Genomic DNA, 12488 nt, shown 5'->3' with positions numbered 1-12488 from the left:
ACGTGGGGGTGGGGGAAAGTGAGGTTATTTTTGTCCTGGGGATTTCAGGGTCCCTTCCTTTACACATGTCTCTCCCCTTTCTCTACCTACCCCCCCTCCCCGAGCCACCAGGGGGACAACCTATTGACGAAAGGAGGGTCTTGTAACCTTGGCAAAGCAGGTGGCACCTCTGCTGCTCTGGACAGCACAGGATTCAGTGGAAGGTATTAGGTCACGTGATAGCTGCCCCTGCCAGCCAGCCCCGTGATCCCAACTCCAGGGGAAAGGGGCGGGCGGGCACCACGATCGAAGCTGTTCTAGACTTGATGATGGAAACCGTAGGTTTCCAGTCTACCTCGTTTGTGACAAAGCACCTCATTCAACCCCTCTGAGTCGAGGAAAGGGGATGATGGAGCCTGCCTCACGTCCCACAGGGTGGCTGTGGACCTCAGATGAACCTAGGAGCTTATGGAGAGCATTTGAAAGGATAGGTTTTAGAGCCAGACGGACATTGGTTCAAGCTGTGATTCTACTGTTTCTGTGACCTTGGGAAGTAAATACACCTGTCTGACCTTCTATTTCCTTATGTGTAAAACGGAGATTACATTTTCTTATCTCATTTAATTAAATAAGGTAACGTACAAATTAGGCAGCATATTCGCTGGCGTATAGAATGTGCTTCTAAATGTCTGTTTCCTCCTTTCTGCCTAGCCAGCCATTTCCTGGGAGAGTGAGGGAAAATAAAGCCAGCACAGGTTTGAGGCATGAGGCACTGTGGAGGGCTAACCCATGCCAGGGAAATAAAAATCAGCATAACGATGAGACATCATTTTACTGCATGAGCTCTGAGCCCAGAATATTCTAGAAATATCAAGAAGGTAGAATGAGAGAAGGAAAAGGTGAGAGGGGAGGAGATAACAGCTATTTATTTATATTGTTTAATATTCATATATGTAGTGGTCTGGGCCTATTATTTAATGTTATGGAATTATACACCAAAGCAACCACGGACACAAAGGTCAAAAATAGGAACTTCTGACTTCTGGTGTGCACCTTCTATGCTTGAGCTTTCTAGACTGTCTGAATTTTTATTTCCCTGTGAATGCCTTGACGTGATGATGTAAAAATAATAATAATAATGTGCTACTAAATGAACAGAGCAACACAGCGAGAGAGAGAGAGAGAGAGAGAGAGAGAGAGAGAGAGAGAGAGAATGAATGAAGGAAAAATAAAGACTCGCCTTGATAACAATGGCTGATAGATAAGGAATCTTCTAGAACTGATTCCAAAAAGCTGCATTTAGTTGGTGCCCTGAGGTCAGCTCCTTCCTCCACCTTCTATGATCGAGCCAACTACGGACAGTGTGAGTCAACACTCACAATTATCATCCTGAAATCCTTGGGGTCCAGTAGTATATTCTAGGTTGTTGGAACGCTCAGCCCATTTTTATATTATTGCTTTTAAACATAATTTTAAAGTAGTTTATTTTTGTGACGATAAAAGAACTAGAGGCATCTATAGAAAACTTTGAAATACAAAACAGAATGAACAAACGCAGCCGTGATTCCATCAACTATTGAGAGTCTCTGTGAACTATGATATTTTCCTTCTAGACTTTTCTCTGTAGTTGAGATCATGTCGTATAAATAAACTGTACTTTGCCCTTTTTTTTGCTTAATGTTATAACGTTGACTTGTTTAATTTCTTGAAGAGACAGAGTGAGAGAGATCTTCTAAGAGATGATAAATGCCATACTTTTTAATTAACCAGCATTTTCAAGTGACTAGAGTATTCCATTTCCCAAATATTCTGGAACTGCGAAGTTCACCACTCAAACTGTATATATTTACAGACTTATTTGAAATTAACATTCATATAAATCCCATCTGTGTAAGTATATCCTGGGTCAAAAGAAACTTCAAAAGAGGTTGGTATCCTTTACCCTCCGTCTTAGCAAATTCTCAGGGCTGATTCTTCCCCATTCCCTCTCTGACAGATCCGTTAGCCAGCTCCTGCTACCTTCCCAGAGAGGAAGCATGGATCGGAACGGTTCCAACAGGGAAGGAGAGGAATCACTAGATTCAAGATCCATTTCAGAAGGAACGTCAAGAGGATTTGTTAAGAGGATAGACAAGGAAGTGAAGAAACATCCCCATTTTTCTGGCGTTAGTGAGTGAGCAGTAGGTCGCTTCTCGGCCTTTGGCTAAGACCAAGTGTAGCAAGTTAGTGGATGGTGGTGCTCTAATTAACACGGAAAGTCTGTGGGAGGGACGTGTTGAAGGTCCCGCCAAGAGCTCAGCTTTGAACATGTTGTCCTTGAGATGCTTATGAGTCTAGGCTTCGCGGGGAAGGTGTGTACATCCGGGAGTCCTTGGCATACAGCAGGTATTTAAAAGCACGGGAATGCATGAGCTCCAAGGTGAAACAGAAAAGAGACCCTTACAGAGTTTAAGCACCAACTCAGTTATTTCCAAAGATACCCAGCTACTTGACGATTTTGTAAATAAAGGATTTGGAAGGATTTCCTCCGTGACGCTTGGTGCTGCAGGCGTCTTTGGCTGCAGGAGTGAGGCTGCTGGCCCTCGTTCTTGGCTGGTCCACCCGGGGCAAAGCCAACTTGGAACCTGTGTCTCCTCTAGGCGTGCCTGGTGCCAGGCCCTGCGGTCCCACTTCCTTCTTCTCCCCCCCCTTCCACTCCACCCCTGCCCAGAGACAATGGGACTTTGGTCTTAACCTGCTGGAAGGCGTCTAAGGATTTTGCAACCAGATTTCGCCTTCTTTTCCATAGGCTGCAGCTTCAGTGAATATTAGTCACAAATGTCTGAACGGAAATGGGAAAGCTTGGTCTGTGGGATTTTGTTTGGGGGAAGCCTCAGGACCAGAATGAATGGGTGTTAGAAGAGAGCCCACAGGACAGACACAGAATTAGGACCGGCTCTGCTGCCCAGGCAAGGAGAGGTCACTGCACACGGAGGAAGGTGGTGAGAGCATCTTCCTCCATCTTTCTCGGGTCGAGTGGTGGCTGCAGAAAACCAGCTCCCTTTCTGCCTTGCCGCCACATTCAAGTTTGTCTCCAGAACAGACGCCTCCCCCTGCGTCGCCAACTTGCCTACTTGTTATTTCCACTCAGGCTGTCTCATGAGCTTCTCACTAAATTACATCCAAAACCAAATTCCTGAGGCTTTTCCCTCCCTCATTCAGTCTTGCTAATTTCTGTTAACAACATCATAATTCATCAAATTGCTTGAACCAGAAGGAAAGATGGACCATCAGTGGAGATTCCTTCCCCTCCCCATCGCCCACAGTCAATTAGTCTCTGAATTCTGTGGACTCTGACTCCCTGAACCGTTCGTTATTTATGGCAGGCTTCTTCTTTCCACGTCCACTGCCTCAGCCAGGACTTCAGCAATCCTTGCTTGCCTCTCTTTGCCTGGAGGCTCACCACCCTAATTCCCTCCCAATTAGCACAATCTATCTTCCACCCTGCCAGGGTCCTCCTATTTCCTCAGGATAAATACCAGGGTCTTTAGCTAGCCAAGGGCCTCAATGGCGTGGCCACTGCCTGCCTCCCAGTCTACTCCCCCCCAATTTCCTCCCACACCTTTTGCTTCCACCTGAGTGAAGTGTGTACTTCCCCTAATGCCCACTGCCGCCCTGCACCTCCATTCCTACCCACTTGTGTTCCTCTTGCCTGGTGCCTATTCCTGCAGCTACACCCTTCTCATCCTTCCCTGATTCCCTCCCCCACGCCCTCCCCTCATCTGACTGAGATGCCTCCTCCTCTGCGATCCCATCACATACTGTCCTCTTTTCACACTGTGCTGTGTTCTTCAATGTAATCCGCTGCCTCCCGGACTGGTCTGTGTGTTCTGTGAAGGCAGGAGCTGGGCTTCTCGGACTTAGTGGTCCCAGGGCCTAGCATAGCACCCGACACAGAGAGGCATCTGCCAAACGTTGTTGAACGAGAAGCCCAGGACATTGAAATCATTCCTATGGGTGGGCTTGTCTGTCTTCCTCACGAGACTGTGGCCTCCTTAACCATGTCTTGCTCGTCTCTAGAGCTTCAGAATTGAGCTTGCCATCTAGGAAGAATTAGTTAGTTAGTTAGTTAATTAGTCCTCTTAATTTCCTAAGACCACTAACACCAGGAAGGTGACCTCTATAACCTACATGTACTTCCCCAAAAGAGCAGCACAGGCTCCGCTGACCACGGCTGTCCCCAAATGGCCACATGGGAGCAGCCTTCCGTTCCCACCAGATGTGCACCTCTCCAAAGGGAGGGCAGAGCTCTGGTTCCTGCCTGTCAAACCCAAAGACCTTGGGTTTCTACACTGACTGTGCACCTAGCCGAGCAGGCTAAGTCATGGCTGGGGGACCCCTGAGGGGAGAACTCAGAGAATTCCAGAGGATCGGAAATGACTGGGGCAGAACTCCTGTGAGGGCCCATCCTATCCTTCTGCCCTCTCAGGGGTTAATGTGACAAAGGGCATCCAGGACGCAGGCTCTAGAATCTTCAGTGCAAGGTCTCAAGGGGAAAGTCAACTGTTTTTTTTTTAACACTGTCCGTTCCCTCATTTAATCTGAGCTACTGTGAGGTGAGTGTCTGTTCCATTCTACAGATCAGAAGACTGAAGCCCAGAGGTGCTAACAGACTCACAGGAAGTCACGACAGAAGTGGCAGAGCAGGACAGGAGTCAGTCCCTGTCTGACACCAAGAGCAGAGCTCAGGCCTCCACTTCACATCCCCTCCAATTGCCTTTGGGCCTGTGGGAGCGAGCACGCCAGCCAGCTTTCCTAGTTAGTTTGGTGTGGGCCTCTTGGCCTGTTTTCCCGCCTGTAAAATAAGAACGGTCTGGTTATGACCCACAATGTCTCAGCTCCAGTCTGTGACCTTGGGCTGGGCTGTGAAGACTCACAGGGCTGAGGCTGGTTTTCCCTCCATTTCTGGAATGTCTGCTTGTTCTTCTAGACTTACTCATGGCAGGGATACAAAACCAACAGCTCAAGGACATGAGGTTCAGGGGATTGAAGTCTGAGCTTCACCACTGGCCTCCGGTCCTCTCCCCCACCACAGTCCTACCCCAAGCCCAAGGCAGGCTTGTCTTAGCCGACACTTACGGCAACGAGAACAGCTCATGGTGGGCCAGCCATGGAGAAACCACCAGATGAACTCCAGAACATTGCTGGTCCATGAGAGAGGACTTCCCTCTCCCAAATCCATGGGCCTTAGAGCATGGGTCTGTTTTAAAGATGCAAAAGCTTGGAAGATGTTAACCCGGAAGCATTAGCAGCAAACCTCCGGCATGGCCGTGGTTAGGCAGAGAATAAGGAAGACAGCAAGACATCAGGAGAAAAGAGAATTTCGTGGAATTGGGCTGTGGTGGGGGTGGGGTGCCATGGCTGCCCTGTCCCTCACTTGAGTTCTGATCTTGTCGATTCTGATTGCTCTTTTGGGCCCAGTCTGTGGACACCCCAATTTCTAACAATAATTAGACTCCAGATCATTAATGATGTCACAGAATACATTGTTTGAAAGGTACTCATAGTTGGCAGCAGAGTCCCTTCAATTCATACATTTATTCACATTTGCAAAAATAGTCATTTGCGATGTATCTACACTTTTTGGACTTTGTAGATTTAAGAATAAAGGTAACTAAGTTCCCACCCTCCTCAAGTTTACATTCATACGAGGAGAGAAGCAATAATAAACATGTAAAATGTGTACAGTGTTTGGTAGGGATCTATGCTTTGAAAACAATAAAGACAGGTTAAAGGCTGGGGGCTGGGGTTGGGCCATTTTCGATAATGCTCGTCCAAGAAGTCTGTCTCCGAAGGTTTTCATTTTCACACAGATGTTTGTTTAGGGACTGACTTTGATCAGAAGCTTGAGTTGACATTGGAACCTTCAGGGCATAAATGAATAAGAGACAAGGAATCAAGAGTGTTCGAAATAAAGATGGATTCAAGGTCGAGGGGAGAGGAGAAAAGAGAGAAGCCAGGCCACATGGCAGAGAGGTTGGTGACCCAGTAAGATGAGAGATGAGCATAATTCTGTTTCATGTGAAGTTGTGTGCATTACTGGGATAAATTCCTTCCATATCCTTGAAGATTTATGGTAAATTGTGTTCCATTCAGAGGCCCTGTGTATGTGTATGTTTGTGTGTGCCGCATGTGTACATGAAGAAAAGGGCTGAGTTCTGACTTTGAGACCATCCCAGGAGAAGTTGCGGACTAGAAAACAAAAATGCGGAGGTAGCAGAAGGAGCTGAAAGCTGGAGGTGACTATCTGTGGTGGAACAGAAGTCTGAGACTGGAAAACCCAAGAAGCGTCGTAGAGGAGGCATTTCAGTTAACTATCATTGTATAAAAAAAAAAAAAAAAAAAAAAAAAAAAAAAAAATGACCCCGAGTGGTTGTCTTAAAACAGCCATCGTATTTTGCTCACAATTTTATGGATCAGGAACACAGGAAAGGTTCAGCTAGGCAGTTCATCTCTGAGCCACACGGCATCAGTTGGGACACTTGGGCTGCAGCACCCACGTCCCAGAGGACTGCTTCAAGATGGCACCTTGGCAGGGATGGCTGGAGGCGGGGCTTGGGTGAGCACGGCTGCCTCTCCACACAGCCTCAGGGACTTTCCAGTTGGCTGCAAGACACAAGGAGGAGACGTCCCACCTTTGAAAGGTGAGGCCCCAAATTGAGTGATTTCTGCTGTACTCTATCGGTCAAAATAGTGACGAGCCAGCCCGGGTTCAAGGGGAGTAGAACTAGACTCTACCTTTCACTAGATGATTATCAAAGAATTTCCAGCCATTTGTAATCTTCCAAAGGAGGTGCTGCCTGAGGTGGGGAATACTCTAACATTTATGGAATACTTAGTAGGTGCCAGGTACTGTTCTGATTAATAGCTCCCTTAATCTCCATCACGACCCTCTGAGGTAGGTGTGATTATTAGCCCCGTTTTAATGTATGAAAAGTGAAGCTCAGAGAGGTTGAGTCACTTGCCAAATACCACACAGATAAAAAGTGACAGACCCAGGAACAAAGCCAAGACTGCCTGACCCATGCGGTTTAGCCCTACTATTCGGAAGGGGCCAGGTCAAAGAAGATGCAATCGGGGATGTGCCTTCCAGTCCAAGAGAACAGAAGGAGCTCTATCCAGAGAAAGGAGAGTGTGGGGGCACTCCAGGTCCTCGCTCGGAGGGGGCAGAATGTGGGAGTTATAGGGGGGCGGGGTCAGGAGAGGATGAGTCCCAGAGAGGTGTGGGCCCCAGGCTTTACGTGTTTGGTTGTACCTTGAGGACAGAAAGAAAACTTTTGTGGGTTGTAAGAAAGGGGATGCAATGGTCAGGTTTCTATTTTAGACCAATCACTCTGGCAGCTGGGAGAGGGGATTCTGGGAAAGGAGGGCTGCCGAGATCTGAGGACGTCAGTGAAGTAGGAGGTTAGCTGTTCTGACTTCTACAAACCACCTGCCCTTGGAGATTCACTTCCGGGTCATGGGGCTGCACAGCAGAAAGAGGGGCTTCATCCAGCACAGCCACCAGCTAGATTTTGATTCCTTCCCAGCCCCTAGCAATGTTTTCTTAAATGTGGAGTAAATAGATCCAGAAACACATGACACTGGGTTTCTCCCACTTAGGAAAACAAAAACAGATTTACCAGAGAAACTTCTGAACACATGCTTTGAAGCTCTGGGCCAAGCCATGAAGGACAAAAAGTGAAAAAGATTCTCAGCAAATACCATTCTTCTTGCCCATGTTTATCTGGCATCTTCCCTCACCTCCCTTGTCCCTGAATCCCTCTTCTCCTCCCTTGTCCCTGAATCCCTCTTGTCCTCCCCTCCATCCACACAGGCCCTGTGGGGGAAGGAATGGATGCGGATTCTAAAGAAGGTATATCTGTAACTCTTCAGTGAGATGTGGGTGGCCACCAGCCTACTGGGTTTCTGGAGAGAGGGCCACAGAGGAGCCATGGGGAGCACAAAGAAGGCAGAGGTGGCGTTGGGGAAACCACAGAGAGACTGACAGGCACTGAAGCCTCAGCCCTGTATGAGAGCCTCATGGGTAATGCAATTGTCCTGGGCTTTGGTCTCGGCAGACCTGGGTTCAAAGTCCAAGCCTGCCCTTCTAGAGTGGTGGAGAGCTGGAAACAAGCTAAGTGCCCAGTGATAGGGGATTGCTGTCATAAGTCATAGTGGGTCCACACAGGGGATATCATGCAGCCCTTTCAGACCAGTCCCTCCCAGGACACTGAAGACACAGAAATGTTTAGCTTAAAATATCAAGTAAAGAGTAAATAAATAAAGGTAGCTTGATATCAGTTTTTAAGTATACATATATGTGTGTGTATATATATATATATATATATATATATATATATATATCTCAAATGTTTTATATATATATGTATAATGTCATATATATATATATATATATTTATACCATAACTACTGGGGAAAAAAAAATATATATATATATATATACACCAGGGGTGCCAAAAAACACATAAAAGTGGACACTTTGGTCAGCGTTGCTCAAGCAGTAGTTCACCATCATCAGAAGTGTCTGGACGCTGACGGTAACCACTCTGAGCACCTCTTGTAATTGCAGACGTCAAATGTGACTTATATTCATCTCTTGTTATCGCTATATATTGAGCATTAAAATTTTAATACTTTTTTCCTTTCTTAAAATGTGTATACATGTTTTTGGCACCCTCTGTATATGCGCACAGACGTGCACATAAATTGGTATTAAAACAGCCAGCATTTCTCCCTGTGCCAGACGTTTGGCCAGGCTCTTTCTGAATCTTCTATTCCAGCGCTCACGAAAGCTCTTTCTGGCCTATGATTAGTAATTGTCATTTTTCTAAGGTACCAGCAGATGAACATCAAAGTTTGGTTTCACACCCGAGTCTTCTCGCTCTAGGCCCAGAGTGCCCAGCTCTGAGCCCCAGTGCTCTCTGCACCCCGGGAACCTACTGCCTCTGCCATGTGTGCATTGGGGTGAGTTGTTTTGGGAACCAATCTGGGCTGTTTTTCCTGTGGACAATCCCATTGAGCTCAGTTTGTTGAAAAATACCAGGTTCCCACTGATCTGGCAGCTTTCTTTGGGGCAGAATTTGCTACAACTCCTAGAAAATAAGGGAAAAGAAGAAAGTAGACACTTTATCTAACCCAGATCTCGAAGAGAGAAGACAGGCAGCATTGTGCCCGGGGGAAGGCATCAGGCCAGGGACGGTGGGGATCAGGAGACCCCCTGGCCAGGCTGCCCACGCAGAGCCCAAGATGCCCCTGGAGTCTTCAAGGTAAATGGATCAGTGCCATCCCTGCCAGGGGCTGCTGGCAGCCGGGCAAAGGACTGTCCCTGATTGCCCTCCGCCTGAGGAAGGAGCTGAGAGTCGCCAGTCAAGTCAGGGGCAGTCAGAGGCGGACATTTCCAGACCCTCATTTTACAGAACAGGAAACAGGCCCAGAGAGGAGAAAGACCAGCCCGCGGACTCACAGCGAGGTCAGTCTGAGAGTGCGGCAGAAGCCAACACCCCAGGCCCTAGACCCAAAGGGAAGGCACCCTAACTCTGCTCCAGGCCCAGGGCAGCACTGGGGAGAGTGCACAGGCTTGGTGCTGCAAGGAGGCCGCCCATCTATGCGGGAAGTACACACTGCGTCCCCATTTCACAGCAAGGGAAACTGAGTGCTGAGTCATCGGGCAACTTGCTGCAAGCCCACCTAAGCAGGAATATTTGAGGGCTTTCCTACTCTCTGTACACACACACATTCAGGCGCAGAAGGAGCCCCAGTTCAGAACCGGGAGTCAGATCTTCAGGCCTCGCTGCTCCAGCACCAGCCAGGCGACTCTCTCATTCTCTGAAATCACCAGGCCGTAGATGGTGACCAGTTTCTAATTTGTCCTTTTTTATTGCTCGATAGCACTGCAGAGTGTGGCTGTGCCACAGCTGGTTGGAATGTGTGGCCATGGAAGGGCGTTTCGGTTGTTTCCAGTTTGGGGCTATTGCAGATACAGCTTCTATGAACAGTTCTGCGCAGCTGTTCGTGCAAATATATCTTTCCTTCCTCTCTCCCATTCCTCTTCCCACACTCTCCCCCCCACACACTTCCTCCTTCCTCTTCTTTCTCTTCTCCTTCTCTTTCTCCTCCTCCCCCTCTTCCTCCTCCTTTTTCCAATATCTCTTAAATTGGTGTTGTTGCTGGGGGCGCAGAAGCATGAGGTAAACTGTTTTCCAGCCGAACCCTCTGTCATTAATGCTTTCAAATCTCCTCTCTCGGTTCGTTTTGTTCCCGCTCCTCCCCACCCCCACCCGTTGCCCTCTAGTGTGTGTCCTTGGATGTGTACATAGGCGTGTATTTGTGAAAAGTGGAACGTGGCCCCGTGCATCTGACTAATTCACATCAGTGGTGCTGGCCGGAGGCCTCGCTCCCATTTTCTGTCTTTCCCTCAACTCTGGGTTGTAGGTTGTCTCCCTGCTGCTCTGTGAACATCTGTGTGATGCTCCTTGCCCCACGGGACTCCACATATGCACCGCCCACACTTCCCTTTCACATTCCACGAGGCTGCCCCGGTTCCTGATAACTGCAAGCGAAGCCGGGAGGAATACCCTCCCAGGTATCTCTTTATGTCCCTTGGGGAAATGTCTCAGGGCCGTACACACAGCAGTGGGGGTGCTGGGCCAGAGGCCGTATGCTAGTTTTATTTATTTTATTAACCAGTGCTCTGAGCGGGACCCTTCGTCTTTAGTGGTCATCTCCAGGAAGCAGGGGGAGTGGCTGGATGTGGCTTTAAGAAGGCGGTGATGCCCAGCCCTGAGCATCCAACAGTTGACAGGCAAGACCACCCAGGGCAGACACCCACGGTCCCCATCTGATGGGAGAACCCGAAATGTAGCAGAATGTCATGTGTCTAGAATGTTTTTCTCCTTAGAACAAGCACATAGAGCAGTAGGAGATGTGTGTGTGTGTGTGTGTGTGTGTGTGTGTGTGTAAGTAAGTGTGCGCTCCCTGTGTGGTCCTGAAAGAAATCCTTACCTTTTGTAGCCTCAGAGTAGACATTTCCGAAAGCCAAGCCCAACACCAAATCCTGGGGTGGCTGAATTATAATGCAAATTGCATTCACAGTCTTGCAAGAAAGGAGGAATTGGGAGAATGGGACCCTCAACATGGAGGTGGGGACATATGGGTGTAATCTAATGAATTTGACAACTTTGACTACCCTAAGTCTATAAGCCGCCTTTGCAAATCCAAACAACCCTCCCTCTCCGCCTGAGAGGAAAACCCTCCCTGTCTATAGAACCTACTAAGAAATGTCCCTGAGCTGCACAGAGGGGCTGCCAGTTCTCCCAGGGGCCACCTCCGCCACTGCTCATGGCTTCCGGATTTGTGGCCAAATGTCATCCATCACCTGCAGAGTTTTGCTAATTTATATCAACAGGAACTTGGGTCCCATGTGCTTAAAAGATTCATGAGGATGTTGGATCAGAGTGAAAGCAACGTGGTATTGGGTCAGGCCTTATTTATTGGCGTGAGCTCCCTCACCAGAGATTCTACCTCAGTGCGTCAGCTCAGCAGTTGAGAGTGTTTCTCATCGTTTTATAGTTGTGGGTTATTTTGTTGTGTGTTTTAGGGGTTTTCTGGGTACATTTACTAAAACCTGGACCCAAAGGTGGCCGATAGCGAAGGAAGTAGAAATGGACTTGGGGAGATGGGATGGCTGCAGTGGGTGTTTTCAATACAATCTGCTCACCTACCCCCCGAGTTATACCCCAAGGAGAGTCCAGAGGACACTCCCTTCTCCAAGCCTTCGGGGAAGACGTGGTGAGGGCGCTGGAGCAGCCTTGGAAGCCTCTGACGTGATGTCCCTTGAGGGCTCCTTGGGATTTACCCAAAGGAGTTGACAACTTTTGTCCACACGAACACCCGCACACAGATGTCTATAGCAGCTGTACTCATGATTGCCAAAACCTTGGAAGCTACCAAGATGTCCCTCGTAGGTGATGGATGAATAAACTGTGGTCCATCCAGACAATGGAATATTATTCAGCACTGAAAAGAAATGAGCTCTCAAGACACGAAAAGCATGGAGGAACCTTAAAGGCATATGACTAAGTCAGCCAATCTGGAAATGCTATGTACTATGTGATTTCAACTAGTTGACATTCCAGAGAAGGCAGAACTATGGAGACAGTAAAAAGATCCATAATCGTTGTCAGCGAAGGGAGGCGAGGGAGGGATGAAGAGATGGGGTACAGAGGGCTTTCAGGGCAGCGAAACTCCTCTGTATGACATCATCATGGCAGGTACATGTCATTACACGTTTGTCCAAGCCCACAGAATGGACAACACTAACTGGGGTGGACCTCACTCTGTGCTTCGGGTCATCACCGGTGTGTAATGTAGCTTCGTCCTCGGTAACAAACGTTTGGTGCTGGTGAATGGTGATAATGAAGGAGCACGTGTGGGGCAGGGGGTACATAGGAAATCTGCGCACATTCCTC

Source organism: Rhinolophus sinicus, linkage group LG12 (assembly GCF_036562045.2).
Source record: "Rhinolophus sinicus isolate RSC01 linkage group LG12, ASM3656204v1, whole genome shotgun sequence".
NCBI classification, from domain to species: Eukaryota; Metazoa; Chordata; class Mammalia; order Chiroptera; family Rhinolophidae; genus Rhinolophus; species Rhinolophus sinicus.
Note: the sequence above shows the minus strand (reverse complement) of the source record.